The sequence below is a fragment of the Corapipo altera genome, unplaced genomic scaffold, assembly GCF_003945725.1.
Source record: "Corapipo altera isolate COAL_440 unplaced genomic scaffold, ASM394572v1 24b, whole genome shotgun sequence".
Taxonomy (NCBI): domain Eukaryota; kingdom Metazoa; phylum Chordata; class Aves; order Passeriformes; family Pipridae; genus Corapipo; species Corapipo altera.
In genome coordinates this window covers 2,393,410-2,410,747 of record NW_020884888.1, presented here as the reverse complement: position 1 = coordinate 2,410,747, position 17,338 = coordinate 2,393,410, and the positions used below count along the sequence as shown (strand labels likewise).

Sequence of the window (17,338 nt, the reverse complement as noted above, 5' to 3'; positions counted from 1 at the left end):
AGGAGAGAAAATATAACAGAAGGCTTGTGGGTTGAGATCAGGACAAGCAGAGATCACTCACCAGTTACCTTCATGGGCAAAACAGACTCATCTTGGGGAAATTAGTTTAATTTCTTACCAACCAAATCAGAGCAGGGTAATGACAAATAAACCCAAATCTCAAAAATACCTTCCCCCCACCCTTCCCTTCTTCCTGGGCTCAACTTCATTCCCTATTTTCTCTACCTCCTCCCTCCGCAGTGGCAGAGGGGGATGGGGGTTGTGGTCACTTCATCACACTCTGTCTCTGCCTTCTTCCTCCCATGAACTTCTCCAGCGTGAGTCCTTCCCATGGGCTGCAGTTCTCCATGGACTGCTCCAGCATGGGTCCCTCCCATGGGGTACAGTCCTTCAGGAAAAGGCTACTCCAATATGGGTCCTCTGCAAGATCACAAGTCCTGCCAACAAACCTGCTCCAGCGTGGGCTCCTTGCTCCAGAGGTCCTGTTATGAGCCAGCTCCAGTGAAGGCTTCCTGTGGTGTCACAGCCTCCTTCACCTCCTCCAGAGTGGGGTCCTCTGTAGGCTGCAGGGGCACAGCCTGCCTCACCATGGTCTTCAACATCGGCTGCAGGGGAATCTCTGCCCCAGCACCTGGAACATCTCCTGTCCCTCCTTCTTCACTGACCTTGGTGTCTGCAGGGCCATTGCTCTCACATATTCTTGTTCCTCTCTCTGACTGCTGTTGCGGCTGTGCTGGTTTTTTCCCCCCTTCTTAAATACGTTATCCCAGAGGTGCTGCCATTGTTGCTGACGGGCTGGGCCTTGGCCAGCACTAGGTCTGTCTTGGACCTGTCAGACACGGGGAAAGCTTCTGGAAGCTTCTCACAGAAGCCACCTGTGTAGACCCCCACTACCAAAACCTTGCCACACGAACTCAACACAATATTGTAATACTTTCGTGTTCTGAGTCCTTCCTGTCCATAATATCAGCCTATGAATCATAGTTCTTGTTTCAAAACAGTGTCACATGCTAGACTTCCCTTCTCTTGCCTTTATGAGCAAAATTAAAAGGAGGGGAAAGGCTTGGAAAGCATAATTCAACTGAAAACTGAAAATTAGGAGTTCATTTGATTTCCCAAAAGGGTCACTTAGTTTTAAACTCCATTCTGGGTGAGTTTATTAATATATGACAGCGAATAGAAATAAATACAAAGACCTCAGTATTCAAACTGAAACCAGGAAATAAATAGCAAACAATATGAGCTAGAATTTATGATGTGCAAAATGCTGGTTAGGAAAGATAAAGGCCCAAAGGAAAATTCACAAGTTGCATCACTAAAGACAAAAGCTAGTGTGCTTTTTAGAAGAATATTATAAAGAAAATAATTCTAAAAAATGTGTACAGTTCTTATTAGGTGGAGATGGCTCTATGTCAGAACTGCATAAAAGGTAAGAGGATAAATCAATAGATTTTCTTCTAGTCTCTGAAACAAAGGAGAATCATGAACTCCCGTCAAACACGAATAAACCATGCACTCTTCAGGCTTTCAACAGGAACTTTCTACAGAATTAGGACAAGGGGTTACCACAGCAACATGGTATGAAGCACTGCCCCAGCTACTGAACACCAACGTCCTAGATACACGTGCAGCCAAAAGGTGCTTCTGCCACCACCGCTAACACCAGTAGTGGCACGCAGTCAAAATGAGTCTGAGGACGCATGTATGGGAACAAAGTCAGAAGGTTCATGGTAAATGGTCCTAAAAATACATCTGAAAACAGCACTTGAATTTGTTGAGTTGCACAGATCCATAAACCAAGAAAACATATATTTTATAAACTGGAGAAGAGCATGTATTCACTGTCCTACCTGGACACCTTTTCTGATCACCTGTGCGTTCTGCTCTCCACCAGTAGGATAGAATAGCCCATCTCCACCACTGGAGGAGGCTGGGGGCTCCTTCCCCTGCCATCCCACTGGTCTCACATGCAAATGAGAAACAGGAAGAAGTTGGGTGGACGGCACTCAGCTGCTCAGAACGACTGTGCTCTTTTCATTCTCTTTCTCCCTTTAACACTTGCGAGTTCTCACATTGTCTCCATGTGTTTGAGACAGGATGAAGAAGAACCCAAAGCAGCAACCTCCCACCACTCCAGCAGCAGGAAAGGGGGCTTACAAGCTTGAGGAGCTTCAGGAGGAGGAAAGGGCAGATGTGGGCCATGATCATTCACTTCTGTCAGATGCTTTTAATCACTGCTGACATTAAGTTGCAATTAATCTCTGAATGCTGGAGAAACCAAAGGACTGAAAGACAGCTGCTATATGATAATCTTCAGCGAAGGCAAAATTAATAACTATCCAGCTAACCACTGGATGGCAAGACTGACATCTATCTCAAGCAAAATACCAGAAAAGTTGATAAGAAAAATGAATGACATCACTTAGCAGAATTCTATGGAATATCATGCTTTTTGGAGTGAAACTAGCTCACTGAGAGGTTATCACCTCTAGCTGACATAGGAATTCACTTGTATCAGTAAGTAATTTAAGTTGGCAGCTTAACATTCTGCTTTTAAAAGCCACAATGAAGTATTGCAATGCACAGTTTCAATGAGTATATAATCTGTCAAGTGACAGATTAAAAAAAGTGCAAACGCATCTCACAATAGAGAATGAAAGTCATTGCTACTGGATAGGGACTGCATCCTGAAATGCGAATGATTCTTGAAAGGAATTAGGGATCAAAGTGAAAAATGAATACAATCCATAGCCTGAGCTGCCAGGGAGGATCTGCTGCACAGGGAGCTAATGCAGTTGCTGACCTGAGTGAAGTGATTTTACCTCTGTTTACAGATATGATGAGACTGATGCTGGAACAGTGCATACAGTTCCCATGTAAGTGTTTTCAAATAATGTTAGAAATTGGAAAGGGTGAATAAAGAAGCTAAAATAAATACTTGCAGGCTGAAGAAATTGCCTTGCATAGAAAAAAGATTTAGGTGACTTGAGTAGAGCAAAGTACTTTCAGGTGAAGATATGTCCGCTGAATTATTTTAACCTGAAATAGAGCAAGAACTTAGAAAGCGAAGCTGAAGCTGGATACATCCAAATAATAAATAAAACATTAATCAGTAATATCATGAGCATTTAAGCTCTGGGATGAAGTACAAAAGATTTAATGGAAACTGTTGTCTTGAAACCATGGTTAGTTGTCTTTTTGTAATTTGCACTTTATCCTAACAGAAGTTATGCATAAATTAAATAGAAGCAGTTGAACTGAACACAGGTATACTCAGGAAAAATAAGAATATTTGGTAGTGTTGGTAGCTATAGGAGCTCAAATTACATTGTCTAATAATCTCTCTCCTTTCACTAAATTTTGTGAATCATTTCCTGCCCGAATGGGATCAAATACTATGGATTCAATGCCTGAACTACAAAAAAGGGCTGTGTAGACCACAGCTTCAAAGTCACACAGGTTTTGAAGAGGCAGCCTGGGAGTGAGGAGGTCATGTTGTCATCCCTACTGCACTGCACACCATAGCACAGTTTCACCTGCAAAGTAAGAAGGGCATGGGGCTGGAGTGTGGCTTGACTTTTTACAGGATTATGTGTTTCTACCTTGAGAAGAGCAGCTCTGGAAAAAGACTTCCACTCACGATGGCTCATCAACAGGACAGAAATCTATCTGCCTGCTGTCACTAAATTAATAGTGATTAGCATGTTTCTGCCAAGTTTTCTGCTTCTAATGAATGATCATGTTTTAGGAGAAAATATGATAACAGTTTTGGGTATATCTTTGCAAATAGCACACAGTACTGTTTCTAGCTGAAGCAGCCCCACTTAAAAACTGGAGCGAAGAATGATTAAAGGTTGTGAAAACAAGCTCTGTACTCAGTGTCCAGGAGCTCCAACTGTTTGGGTTATCATGAAGAACAGCAACAGAGAACTTCCGCACAATAAGTAACTACATTACGTAAGAAACAAACATTTCGTGACAAGAAACAAACATTTCTAGCAAGATCCAATTTACTGAATTTGCGGTTAATTAAATTCAAGTTACAAATAAATGAGGATAACTATCAAAATAATTTATCCAAGATTGTAGAGAACTCTCCCTCACTGGGCTTTTTTTTCATCAAGAATTTTTTCTAAAGAAAACTATTGGACCTGTGTGGTGAGGAATTTGTTTAAGAATGTCTGATGGTCCAGTTACACATGAGATTGAAACAAGATCATGGTGGCCATAAAATTTGCTTTTCTGCCTCAATCTTTCCTTCAGTGAAAAAGAGATTAACTCTCAAACATGAAGAGTTGTTAGAAGACTACTAAAAAGGTATTAAATGCTTGATTTACAGAGGGTGTTCTGCAAGTACCAGGGATCATACGTTGTCTGACAAACATACATAAAATCTCTCTTCAATTTCCTTTAAAGAAAATATGTGCAAATTTGGCTATGTTGGGAGCTTCTGAAAAAATGTTCAGCTTGTGTGTGTTCAGAAGACTCGTTGTAGTCTGACAGTCATCTATAGTTTCTGCCTGAGCTGAACACACGTCATCCCTTCATTCCTCCTACAAGCATCTGCACTATACATGTGCATCCCCATGTGCTTTACATGCCTCCCCTTGGAGCAGCAAAGGCAGCACCAGACTTTCCTTCTTGCCGTTCCTCCCCATCCTAGTGTGTTCTCTCTGCTCCAGCCACTGCCACCCAGAAAAAGAAGGACTCCAGATATAAGGCACGGGAACAAGGAGTCGGCCATGGGAAGGACTGAAGTAGCCCAGGACAAGGCAGAGAGGGAACAAAACCAGACAGCTTGTAGTCCTGAGTCTCAGCATCCCTAAGACCTGCAGACAGACACCGTGCTTCAAAACACTCCAGAAAGGAACCAGTGGGGAGTACTGCTTTTGAATCATTAGGAATTCGAAGTTACCATTCAGAATCTGGAGTTTTCACCAGAAATTAGGTGCCCAACACCTCCTTTCTGCAATCACCTTCCCACGTCTCCTGTGGCTCCTTTGCCTTCGCTGCCTGCATTACAAGAAGAAATCTGAGCATGCAGAGCCCTACTCCTGCCCTGCTTAGAGAGCTTAGGGAAGGAATCAGGGTTATGCAGGAGCTGTAGGAATGAGGGCTGCGTGATGCGAGGCACGCGACTACAGCTAGTGACATCAGAGGCACCAGCCCTCGTTTTCTGGGAGCCTTGGTCTGTTCTAAAAGTGATGAGCACTCAGTACTGCAGCTGGAGGCAACCAGCACTGAGCTCTGAATGAGTGTACACCGAAGGCTGCGTCTTCTGAAAAATCATCTCCTGAGTGCCTGGCATTCAGTAAATGAGAATATGTCTTTCAGATTTATCTCTACAAATAAGACCATATGTCTCAGCAGTATAATAAAGATTAATTCAGCTGTGGTTTTGATGTACTTAAATACTAAAGTCACAATTATCACAGGACAGTCTGTGACAAAATTAATAGCACTGTGTTTGCACAGGATTTGAGCAGAGTCTAGTACAGAGCTGGAACTACAAGCTGAATGAGGATAATAAAAACAAAATATGCAACTTCTGTTTTAGTATGAGATCAAGCTTAGTGCCTGTCCACATAGGTGAGGAATTTAACAGTTGGACTTGATCTTTATAAATTTAAACATTTTATGAATATATGTATGTATGATTTCACATTTCATCTTTAACTCCCAGGCTTCCTAATTTGCAAGTGCTTGATTTTGGAATACGGCAGCCCTTTGCTGCAGGATGGGTATGCAGCTACGCTTTCAGGAATCTTAAGCAGAACAATAATTTCAATCACTATTCTTCCTTCACAAACAAGTTCATTAGGTGACTAAATTGTCTCATCGGCCCTCCTTTCTTTATATGTTTATATAAGAAAGCCTGAAATTAAGTTCAAGGACACCTTTTTTGAGCTTTGAGGATGTAAATAAATAACTTCTTAAAAAAGCTTAGATTCAAGTTTGTTGAGTTTTTTAAAGTAATGTTTGAAAAATACAGCTGTTTTTAGAACTTCTAACATGTGCTGTGTCACCTAAGGAAGGATACAGACCATAACACATATAAAACACACACACACAAAAAGATTGGGCATATGTCTGGTACAATACTTTGTAGTTAGTAGCGTGGTATCTCTTCTACCAGGCTTGACTTTGGTCCTCCACTGTCTTTACCCCAGACCTTCTGAGGAAAATACAGGATTGCCGCAGTGGCTGGGCTACCCTTTCCATAGTAAGGTGTGAGCAGTGATGAAAAGTTTTGCTACAGCTGAGGCATTTAGGTTATTGTCTGAACCATATGGATTATTTGATGATTAACAAAACAGTCAATCTCACATTGCAATCCTGCCCTCAGTAGGGATATTAGCATGTTTCACTTTGTCTCTCAGGAACATAATATCTTTGAGATCTCTGTCCTTCTGTTCTGTTTATTGAAACCTGACTAACAGGTCACAGGAAAAGCAGACATTGTGAAAGCATATGCATCATTTCCATAACAAATCTGACTAAACCCAGTAAGATAGGTCAATGAAATATTTCTGCCATGAATGTGTAGTGTAGCAGGGCCTGAGTTCAGCTGTCTTCCACCTACAGCTAATTCAGGATCTGGGAGCAGCTTTATGCTGGAAACACAGCGCTCAGGACAGGTGAGCAACTCAAGTATGCTTGCCAAGTGTATATATAATTTCTCAGATAGGTGTTGCCTGGATTTAGCTCTGTGCTGCCATGACAAGACTGCTAGAACTATTTAGTAAATCAAGTTTATGTAGTTCATTAGCTTGCCTACAATACTCTACGACTCTGAGGGATAAATATCCTCAGATAAAAGGGATAACAGTATCACTCTGAAAGAGTTGTGTCACTTTTTTTCACAAGACACATGTGGTTGTGCATTGAGTGCTTCTTGGGTTGCTTTATCCTCATGCCCCATTGCCCTGTTCCACCATAAGGTGAAATATGTTTCAGCACCCATACATCACTGTGATGGGTTGAATTAGAAATGTTACTTTGAGTTGCAGAGCCAGCCACAGGTTGCAAATGCAACTATGAACTATGAAGCTATGCTGGTCCTCCAAACTCTCTTGTAGAGTTCACTAGCATTCCTGGTGTTACTTTCCCAACCCTACATTTAAATACGCTGCTTGTTATATCATCAGACTTCAACTGTCTAGAGTTTAGGGTTCTCTTGAAATATTGGAGTGATGATCTTTGACAAGACTATTTATCATCCTGCATCCACAAGGCCAGACTAGAAGTGTGGTTGTGTTAGGTTTGTGTGGCCAGCTTTTGGTAGAGGGGGGGCTACAGAGGTGGCTTCTGTGAGAACCTGCCAGAAGCTTCCCCCACGTCTGGCAGAGCCAATGCCAGCCAGCTCCAGGATGGACACACTGCTGGCCAAGGCCAAGCCAATCAAATATGGTAGTAGTGTCTCTGTAATAACATATTTAAGAAGGAAAGAAAGTTATTGTGCAGGAGAAATTGAAGCCGGAGAAGAGTGGATTGAGAATATGTGAGAGGAACAACTATTCAGACACAAAGGTCAGTGCAGAAGAGGGGAAGGAGGTGCTTCAGGCACCGGAGCTGAGATTCCCCTGCAGATCACGGTGAGGCAGCTGTCCCCCTGTAGCCCATGGAGGAGACCCATGCCTGAGCAGGTGAATGTCAGAAGGATGCTGTGATCCCATGGGAAACTTGTGCTAGAGTAGGCTCTACTCCAGGGAAAAGGATCCACATTGGAGCAGTTCATTAAAAACTGCAGCCTGTGGGAAGGACTCATGCTGGAGAAGTTCATGAAGAACTGTCTCTCATGGGAGGGACCCCCAAGCTGGAGAAGGGGAAAGACTCCCCTCCCTTAGCAGCAGCAGCAGAAACAACTTGTGGTGAACTGACCATAACCCCCATTCCCCATCTCCCTGTGCTGCAGGGGCGGAGGGGGAAGGAGAGAGGAGTGTGGAGAAGGTGTTTTTAAGATTTGTTTTACTTCTCATTATTCTACTCTGATTTTGAATGGTAATAAGTTCAATTAATATCCAAAGTCTAATCTGTTTTGCCTGTGACAATAATTGGTGAGTGATCTCTCCCTGCTCTTAACTCACGAGCCTTTTGTTATACTTTCTCTCCTCGGTCCAGTTGTGGAGGGGAGTGATGGAGCAGCTTTGGTGGGTACCTAGCATCCAGCCAAGGTCAACCCACCACAGTGGTGCAATTTTGGAGTAAATGCTAATAGCATGATGGGAAACCCTGAGTTATACAAAGAGAGGCTACAGACAGATTAGAGGATTGAATAGATGAGACAGAAGGACAGAAACACTAGGTATCATTTTTAGGAGTTTTCTAGTGTAAAGTCAAAATGGAACTAACTTAAATGGAATTTTTATCAAGAAAGGATTGCTTATCAAAGTCAAGGAGACTCTCCACGGTAGCCAATAAGCTGGTGATCCTCTTTAGCAAGTGTGCCAAGATCCAATTCCAAGTCTTTCAAAAAAGTCTGCCCTATACCATAACTGCACTCTCATTGCCCTGATTTCTCTCTTCTTTTCCACAAAAGGCTTCTTAAAAGATTTTAGTTGCACTCCAGTGTAGAACAGAAGTCAAAATATGTGACAGCTCATATCTTTTGAATATATATTTTTCCATATATATAGATCATATATTTGTATTTTTTTCTGTATCACTAGAGACAGTGTGGAAAAAGACAAAAGTGGCTGTCTTTGGCTCAGAGACACAACCTGTTCTCATAGGAGCCTCTGTGATACAGGGAGAACACAACATAGCATTTTCCCTAAGAAAAGAAGCAAAAGAGGTTTGGATCTAAGGCCAGCAAAATGCCCTTTATTGCTATAAAAGTTATTATGAAATGTGTGTATGTAGGACAGGAAAGCAGGGAGGAAAACTGATAAACCTAGATGTATCATCAGCTTATTGGGAAGGTTCAATACTATTCTTCTCCTGACTTTGCTCTTCTGTTTTGTTCCTCCCCAGTTATTCGGTGGAAGAAAAAGAGAAACAGAGGATGAAATGCTAAGAGCTTCTTAAAAGTGGTTCAGCAGAGCTTAGATATCAGAAGATCTAAAGGAACAAAAAAAATAAGAAAGACAAATGTTTTCAAGGGGAAAAGAAAAAAAGATGTTTTTCTTAAAGCATGAGATGGAAAATGGGAATACAGAGAAAAACTGTAATGAAACATGAAATATTTTCTCCTTGAACTCTGAAAGTTAAGTTCGCTTGATGCTTAAATTGATGTTTTTATTATTATTACCAGTGCAATTCAGTCTTTTAAAATGTTTTTGCTACCAGTGTAAGAAGCACTGCATTTGAAAGAAGCAGGTCACAGTTTGGAAACACACACTGAAAGCCAGGCTGGCGTGTGAGCTGTCAAGCTTTTGCTGAGTTCTTGCAAGTCTTCAGTTTAATGACATACATGAAAATCAGAATGGAAACTCAAAAGTTCCTGTTCTTTTCAGATACTGAATCTGAAAATAAAAGTAAAAATAAAACCTGATGTAGCTATTATTTTTGATATTATAAATGTAGCCAAATAAGTTATTACTGGTTGAAAGTCTGTCTAGTTTTGTCTGTTATACTGACAAGGCACTACTGGAGCACCTTGGTTTGGATAAGTACTCAAATTTAATCCAGGTTCTTGAGTATCAATGTATAAGGCCCATGCAAAACTCATAAAGTTCAACAAGGCCGAGTTCAAGGTCCTGCATGTGGTGTGGGGCAATCGCAAGCACGAATAAAGGCTGGGCAGAGAATGGATTGAGACAAGCCCTGGGGAGAAGGACTTCAGGGTGTTTGTGAATGAGAAGGTCAACATGACCCAACAATGTGCACTCACAGACCCGAAGGCCAGCCACGTCCTGGGCTGCATCAAAAGCAGCGTGATCAGCAGGTCGAGGGAGGTGATTCTTCCCCTCTGCTCTGCTGTAGTGAGACCCCACCTGGAGTGTTGTGTCCAGCTCTGGGGCCCCCAAAATAAGAAGCACATGGACCTGTTGGAACAAGTCCAATGGAGGCCACAAAGATTAGGTACTGGAGCACCTCTTCTATGATGACAGGCTGAGAGGGTTGGGATTGTTCAGCCTGGTGGAGAGAAGGCTCCTGGGAGACCTTACACCAGCCTTCCAGCATTTAAAGGGGGCCTACAAGAAAGCTGGAGAGGGACTTTTTACAAGGGCATGTAGTGATAAGACAAGGGGTAATGGTTTTAAACTGACAAAGGGTATGTTTAGGTGAGGTATCAGGAAGAAATTCTTTACCGTGAGGGTGGTGAGGCACTGGAACAGGTTGCCTGGAGAAGGTGTGGAGGCCCCACCCTTGGAAGTGTTCAAGGCCAGGCTGGATGGGGCTTTGAGCAACCTCATCTTGTAGAAGGTGTCCCTAGACATGGCAATGGGGTTGGAACTAGATGATCTTTAAGGTCCCTTCCAACTCAATCTGTGATCTATGATTCCGTGTTTTTCTCTCCAGAAACATGAATATCTCCTTTGAAAGCAAAATATTATATCTATTCCCATTACGTTTTTGACACCTATGGACATATCTGCCTTTTCTCGTTTGCTATCTGACAACTGGAACTTTTTCATTTTAAATGCTTTTACTGTTTTAGAGACGTCCAAAGGAAAAAAAAAGTGTTTAAACACATACGCAAGTTACCTATAGTACTACTCTCTTCTAATATTATTTATATCCATTACTATCCTAAAGTAGCTAATAGATAAAAATTAATTCTCATTAATAATCCCAGCAGTGATATTTCTATATGTTCATTAAATTTTTGATCACACATTTTTAGATTATAAAAAATATTAATTTTCATTAAAAAGCCATGGCTGCAAGTATTTCACTTCATATAATTAGGGCAATACATGGGGGAAAATTTGACATCTTGCCTTCAAAGTCCCAGAAATTTATTTGTTGCCAAGATAAAAAAGCACACATTTTATCATAGCACATCCTGTCACAATACCACTTGTCATGAAGCCTTTGCTACCACCCAAGACCATCAGATACTAATAGAGAAGCTAGTTTAAGATTTACCGATTTACTGAAAGGTAAAAAACAGGCATTTTTCATGGAGAGAAAATCTTAGAGAATCTCCTCAATTGCAGAATAGGGGAGAGCTCTTTTATCAGCTTTTATAGCCTGCCTTCCCTCCCCAGTCCCTCAACATCCATCTATCCCAAGACAGAAAGATTTTGTTAATCCTTGTAAATAGGGCTGAAAAGACCCTCAAGAGATCATACAGAACATCATTCCCTCCTTCACACAGAAGCAGCTGTACCAAAACCATTCAAGAGATTTCAGATCAGAGAAATGTCTTGTGAGCATGAAAGACTTGTCTGTTTTTTCTAGCTAAATCAATTGATTTAATAAAGGAGTGACACATCTTTCTAGTCTTTTACATGCTTAGGCCATCATAGCTGTAACGACACAGCTGTTAAACCACTCCCCAAAGCTGCTTCTAGTGAAGAAGTATAGTTTCTATGAGTACCTCAGAGATTTTATTCCAGCGTTTAGCTTTCACTAAAATAAAAAAATTTTTTCCTAAGTATTTTAACCCAATTTTTCCTTACTACAACATATAGTTCTATCATAATTTCTTGCCCTAGCTGACGTGAACTTGAACAATAGGTTAAGTTCAACTAACTTTGCAGTTAACCCTATATTTCTAATGATTTTTTACTTCTTTCCCTTTACTCTTCTTATCTCTGGACTAAACAATTTCTCAAATTTTTTCTTGTAAGTGGTGTTTTCTAGACATCCGATCATTCCTTTTACTCTCCTTTGGACTCTTAATTCTATCTGCATTTCTTTCTCAAGTACCCTGCTCCTAAATGAGGTCCAAGCTAAGGACGTACTTTGGTTGAGCAGGACTAAAAGATTGCTCATGTATCATAGAAAAACACTCCCATTTTTACACACAATTTTTACAACAGTGCAATGCTACTCACTCATGTGTAGTTTGTGATCCACCGAATTTCCACATCCTTTTCTCCTTAGCCATTCCCCACGCTATATTTGAGGACATGATTTATTGTTGACTGAAAATAAACCTTTGCACAAAACCTTACAGACTCACATCCCTCTTGGTTTTCTGGAGGTTGTGACGGTCAAAAATCACTGTGAATTTGACTCATCTTCCAGAGTGCCTGAAACCTGTTTCTGATTGGTGACCTGTGCAGGCTAAATGCCCACATGCTCTGGCCCCTCCTTCGGGATGGTCATAAAATAGGGAACAGCTCTGATAGATCCTTATGGAGACCCAACCTGAATGATAGTCTTCTCAATATACCCCTCAAAAATCTCTAATGCCTGTATCCTTTGCCCACAAAACAACCTCAGCAAATTTTGCTTCTCTATAAATGGCCTGAAACAAGAAGAAAGCACAATGTTTGTGGAAGGATTCCTCATCAGAGGACAAGGAGAGGGAGACTCAATCTGACAAGTGCATCAGGAGTTCTCAGACATTAGAAAAACACATTTTGGAGAAGCAAATCCCTGTGAAAGACAAGGAGGCCAAGAAGAGCTGCTTTCCAAACAATGCTGCCCAGAGTGAGAGGTGAGAGCATAATATTTGGAGTTTCAGCAAAGGAAAAAGTTCAAGAGGCTACTTAGCATCGTGACTCCCAGGGATCTGTATACTACCAAATGTAGCAAACAGTGCCCAGGAAAGCAAGACAATGACCCCAAAACTGCCACGTATTCAACTTCACTCCATCCCATCTCCAGTGTTACAGCAGAGAGAGAAATCCAGTTACAGTATTTTTCTACAGTCCCAACAAGTGACAAAATTTTATTTCGTGCTAGCACACGTGCAAGCAAAACCTACTGAAAAGACCATGACTTAGCATCAATACTAATAAAGTTTAAGAGTAAGGAATAAATATTTAATGTATTTAGTGCATGCACAGATATTGCAGTCAAATACAGAGCAATAGCTCTGGTGCACTGGGCAGCACTGCAGTTACAAGACAGATCAAATGCATGGTTGCAAACACCATGTTCTGCAGCCCTAGCTTAATAGATTGCATCACGCAAATTATTTATGCATTGCCTGCAGATGCAGCCTTAATTCAAAACCACAGACAGTATGATCCAACCATCATGGGACAAGTATCCAGGTATAGACAAAATGTTTTGTTCATAGATGCTCATTTTAAAGATCTTCCACTGCCATAGGCTGCTAGGCACTACCATAGGCTTCTAGGCACTGCCATCTTGAACAATTTTGCACCACCATCCTGCAGTTGCCCCGCCACTGCATACCAGAAGGCACCTATCAGAGTGGAAAGCTAAGATTCAGAAAAAGGTTTTAGAAAGGTAAAACTGGGTTTGTCACGACTGTAGATGCCCTGAGGGCATCTGCATATCTGAGGGTTGCACTTGAGTGAACAGGTCCTACCTTTTGTATGCTGAAATGGTTGTATCACACACTGGCACTAGGACTTTGAGAGTTCATAAGTATTTGGAGTTCATTTAGTTGGCATTGTTAAGTTGGCATCATTTTGTCCACCCCACTTGTGCAATCCTATAAGTCCATCCGTTCAAGTTCTGCAGTTATCTGTGTCATATTTGTCATGTTGACAGCAGTACAACGTAAACAGAACTCGCTATAGAAACCTCAAGTTCAAGGTTCTGAAGGTAAGTTGAACTAAATCCGAAATGACTATCAAAAAAACTCTGTAGGAGATCTGGACTGACAGAGACATATTCCTAAAGCATTTTTGTCTCAGGATGTTCATCTGGTTCCTGACTCTCAGTCAAATTCCTTGTGAAGTACCTTGAAATTTTCATTCTTTGTGCAGACCCAGAAGTCTGCATTACGGTCACCTTCCTCTTAAAAAGAGAAGCATCCACTTGGTACACTTTAGGCTGCATATTTGCTCTCATGTTCACCTTCTTCACTTTGACCTCAAAATGTTTGTAGAAACCCTGGTCTGTAGTTTTCTAGAAGCAATTTGCATAGAGGGCCAACAACAAAACAGCTTCTCTCAAAAGCAGCAGCTCCTGCTTCTGCTAGCCATGTATGGCTGGATTTATTTATATATATATTAGCATATACCTCTGACATATAATATGACACAGAAGTCACCTTCTCATATCAGCTGGTAGCTGACAGGAAATTAATTTCTGGGGCAAAGACATTTTTTTTCTTTTCGCATGTGGTTGCAGTGGTGACCCATGCTGAACACTGGCAAGTGCCAGGCTGCTGCAGAGTTGTCCTGTCCTGCTTGCCACGGCCATGTGGGGACAGTGTCCAGCACCAGTGAGCTGTCATGAACGTGGCAGTTGGGCAGTAACTGTGTGGGAACATTCGCATTGGTAAACATCCTGTTGCCTATTTCACGGTCAAACCCACAATGTCTTTGCTCTGCCTGTACCAGGGAATCAGGCAGGCACTTCCTGCTGTCCAGGTAACCCTGTGCAAGTGGGAGCAGCCAGAGTTGAGCAAAATCTCTTTTGTGCTGCTCAGGCAGATTGGGTTAGCAGCTGATGAATTGTGGTTATCTGAGCTATAGCTTATTCCTCATGGGTAAGCCAACTTAAATTGAAAACATCACCACTCTTCAGCAATGCGTTTGTGTGTGTGGACATGAGTCAAATTAGAAGCAATCTCTGAGTTAGGACTACAGTTACTCCATGGTGAAGACAAGTCCATGTTATCCAAATTCACCCCCTTCCCGGGACTTAACTTCAGTGGTTATTGAAACATTACTGTTAAAAAAAAGCCCTGGCTGACACTTCCTACCCAAACTTGGCAATTCCTTAAATTTTCCTCCAAAATCTGCTTTGTCCTAGCTGTCTCTGGGCACAAAGAGACACTCCCACATCCTTTACATTCCAGTTGGGGCTAATTGAACTCACATGTCAGCATGAGTCAGCAGTAATTACCAGGAATATTAAGGAAAGATTTGGCACTGGACATTGATAATTCAACAGCAGAGCCCCAATGTTTAGTGGGGTCTCATATTGCATCAACCACCTTAAATACACTACAGCAAAAGCTATATATCAAGTTCTCAATCTAGTTCAACTATATATGGGCAATTCCTGGTAACAAAAGCATCTTTACTGTATTTTTTGATACACCTACAGAAAGGAAAACCTAGTGGAAAAATCATTTCTGACTGCTAAATCCTCCTTGCTAGAGTTTAAATCCATTTATACATTAAAACCAATGAATCAATGTTAGACAGGCTGGCTGGTTTTTGTAAGCACTCGCACTGCAAACAGGGCCTAGCAATGCATTTCCTCCTTACAATTCCTGGGCAGAAATCTGAATCGATGGTAAGTTGAGGTAATAACGTAACTCCCCCTCCCATGGCTCAGTTGGAATTAAAATCCTGAAACCACAACAAACTGACTTTTCCATATATGAGAGTTTATTCCCTACCACTCTTCCCCAAACACTCCCCTTCTGTACACCTTCATCCCATGGACTGTGGAACATTGTGCTTCCAGAGCTGAAGACTGGAGGTCCTTATAACACTAGCCCAACACAGCCCCTAAAATCCGAGTCCTCTCCTCGAGATCGAAGATTACCCAAATGCACTTTTATGGTCAACTACAGCAAAAAAATAGGTTGTCCCAAACATATGCTGATGCAGGGACACTGTGGATGCAGCGGTGAAAAGTGAGGACTGTCTCTGCCTGGGCTCTCACAGGGGATGACGGCAGGAGCAACGGCTTTAAAGTTACTACCAAAAACTTAACTGGTAACTCTTTCTGGATTTTAATATCTACAATATTTTAGGTGCTTTGATTTCAAGGAAATAAATTCTTGCTCTTGGTTGCAAATTAACCGAGTGTCTTGCCAATGAATTCGATCTTGTCAGTCATTAAGTCTCTCCCTTAAATGAAATTATTTAGTCTTAGCCCTGGTTAATAACACTCTCTACGGTTCATACAGGAGAACTGTTTTATTTTATCTGCTGCAAACATATATGCATCAACATTCTTTTCAACAGATTACTTCTGAGCCCAACCAGATCACTCAGTTTTATTTAAATCCAGTCCCGGTTGCCGTTTTGAAATCTCGAACTACCAAACATCAAGCATATTCTTGGGTTTTTCTGGTTGTTTTTGTTTCTTTTTGTTGTTGTTGTTCTGGTTTAATAATCCATCTCCTAGAAGCTCACTAAATGACGCACAAGCACTATTGGTGCCCTTTTTCAGAAAATAAAGTGTTTTATTTCATATAACTTACGCTATTTGCATTATTCTTTAAGAAATACATAAAACTACAGTTTCACCCAAAGACATACAGAATTCTTGTTTACTAAACAAAGTAACGCAAAGTCAGATAAAGCACTGGAGCCTGTGCTCACGCTTCGTCTTTCCCTCACTGCTTTTTTCGCCCTTTGGTGTGTCAAACTGAAACACAACAAGGATTTGTAGCCTCTGAAGTTATAAAACACTGAAAATGATTTTCAGGGCAAGTACTGACTGACCCCAAAGCTAACCCAACCCTTTCAGTGCCAAGCGAGTGCACTTGAGGCTCGAAAGAGGCGACGTGAAACTTTATTTCACTTGTTTTCCCCTCGGAAGATCTCTCGAGGAGTCGGTGGAAAGGATGTGGCCAAGGTGCCACGGCAAAGCCCTTCGCCGTCTCGGCTTCAGCCCTCGGGACAGCGAGGTACCCCTCGGGCATCATCCACCCGAGGGTCGGCGGACACCGGCATCTCCCGGGACTCTCGCCTGGGAGCTGCGGATTATCACCGGCGCCCGGGTGGAAGAAACGGGGCTCGTCCTGCGCGGTTACTGTCCCACAGCCGCCGACACGGCCGGCGAGACTACCGACACCCAGGGGACAGGGTGCTGGTTTAGGGGAGAGGTGGCCGGAGCCGCCGGTCCCCCGGTTCCCCCGCACGGCTGAAGCCTCAGTTGCCCACCGCGAGCTTTCGGGATGCAGCGACTTACCCCACGGTCCCCTCCACGACCCGAGGGTGCAAAGTTTCTGCGGGCGAGGAGGAGAAGCCCCCGGCCGCGGCGCAGGGCGGAGGTGCGGGAACGGGCGGCGGGAACGGGCCGGAGGGCGTCGGGGGTGGGGAGGATGCTCGGGCGCCGCTTCCCTCGTGATCCAGGTGGCGGGCGGGCGGCCGAGGGACAGGGCGAGCCGCCGGCTGCCCGCTCGCACGCGATCCCAGCCCGCCACTTCCCCCCGCCGGCGGCAGAGGGCGCTGCGGCGGCGGCACCGGCGGCACCGGAGCCCGGGGCGGGCGGCGGGCACGGGAACACCGGGATCGGCCGGACGGGACCGCGGCGATCAGCGCCCGTCCCCGCCGGTGCCGTCCGCCGCTCCGACGAGCGATGGCGGGGGCTGAGCCGGGCCCCAGCTCCC

At 43.0% G+C, this 17,338-nt stretch overlaps 1 protein-coding gene across 1 annotated transcript in view; it reads right to left on the bottom strand.

The window, feature by feature from the left end:
- The window catches only part of AHRR (aryl-hydrocarbon receptor repressor), an 86,483-nt gene extending 69,410 nt beyond the window's left edge, over positions 1–17,073 (bottom strand). The window contains exon 1 of the mRNA XM_027643989.1: positions 16,918–17,073. The gene's annotated coding sequence lies outside the window, so the exon portion shown is untranslated. The remainder of the gene's footprint in view (positions 1–16,917) is intronic.
- Positions 17,074–17,338: the final 265 nt, after the last annotated feature.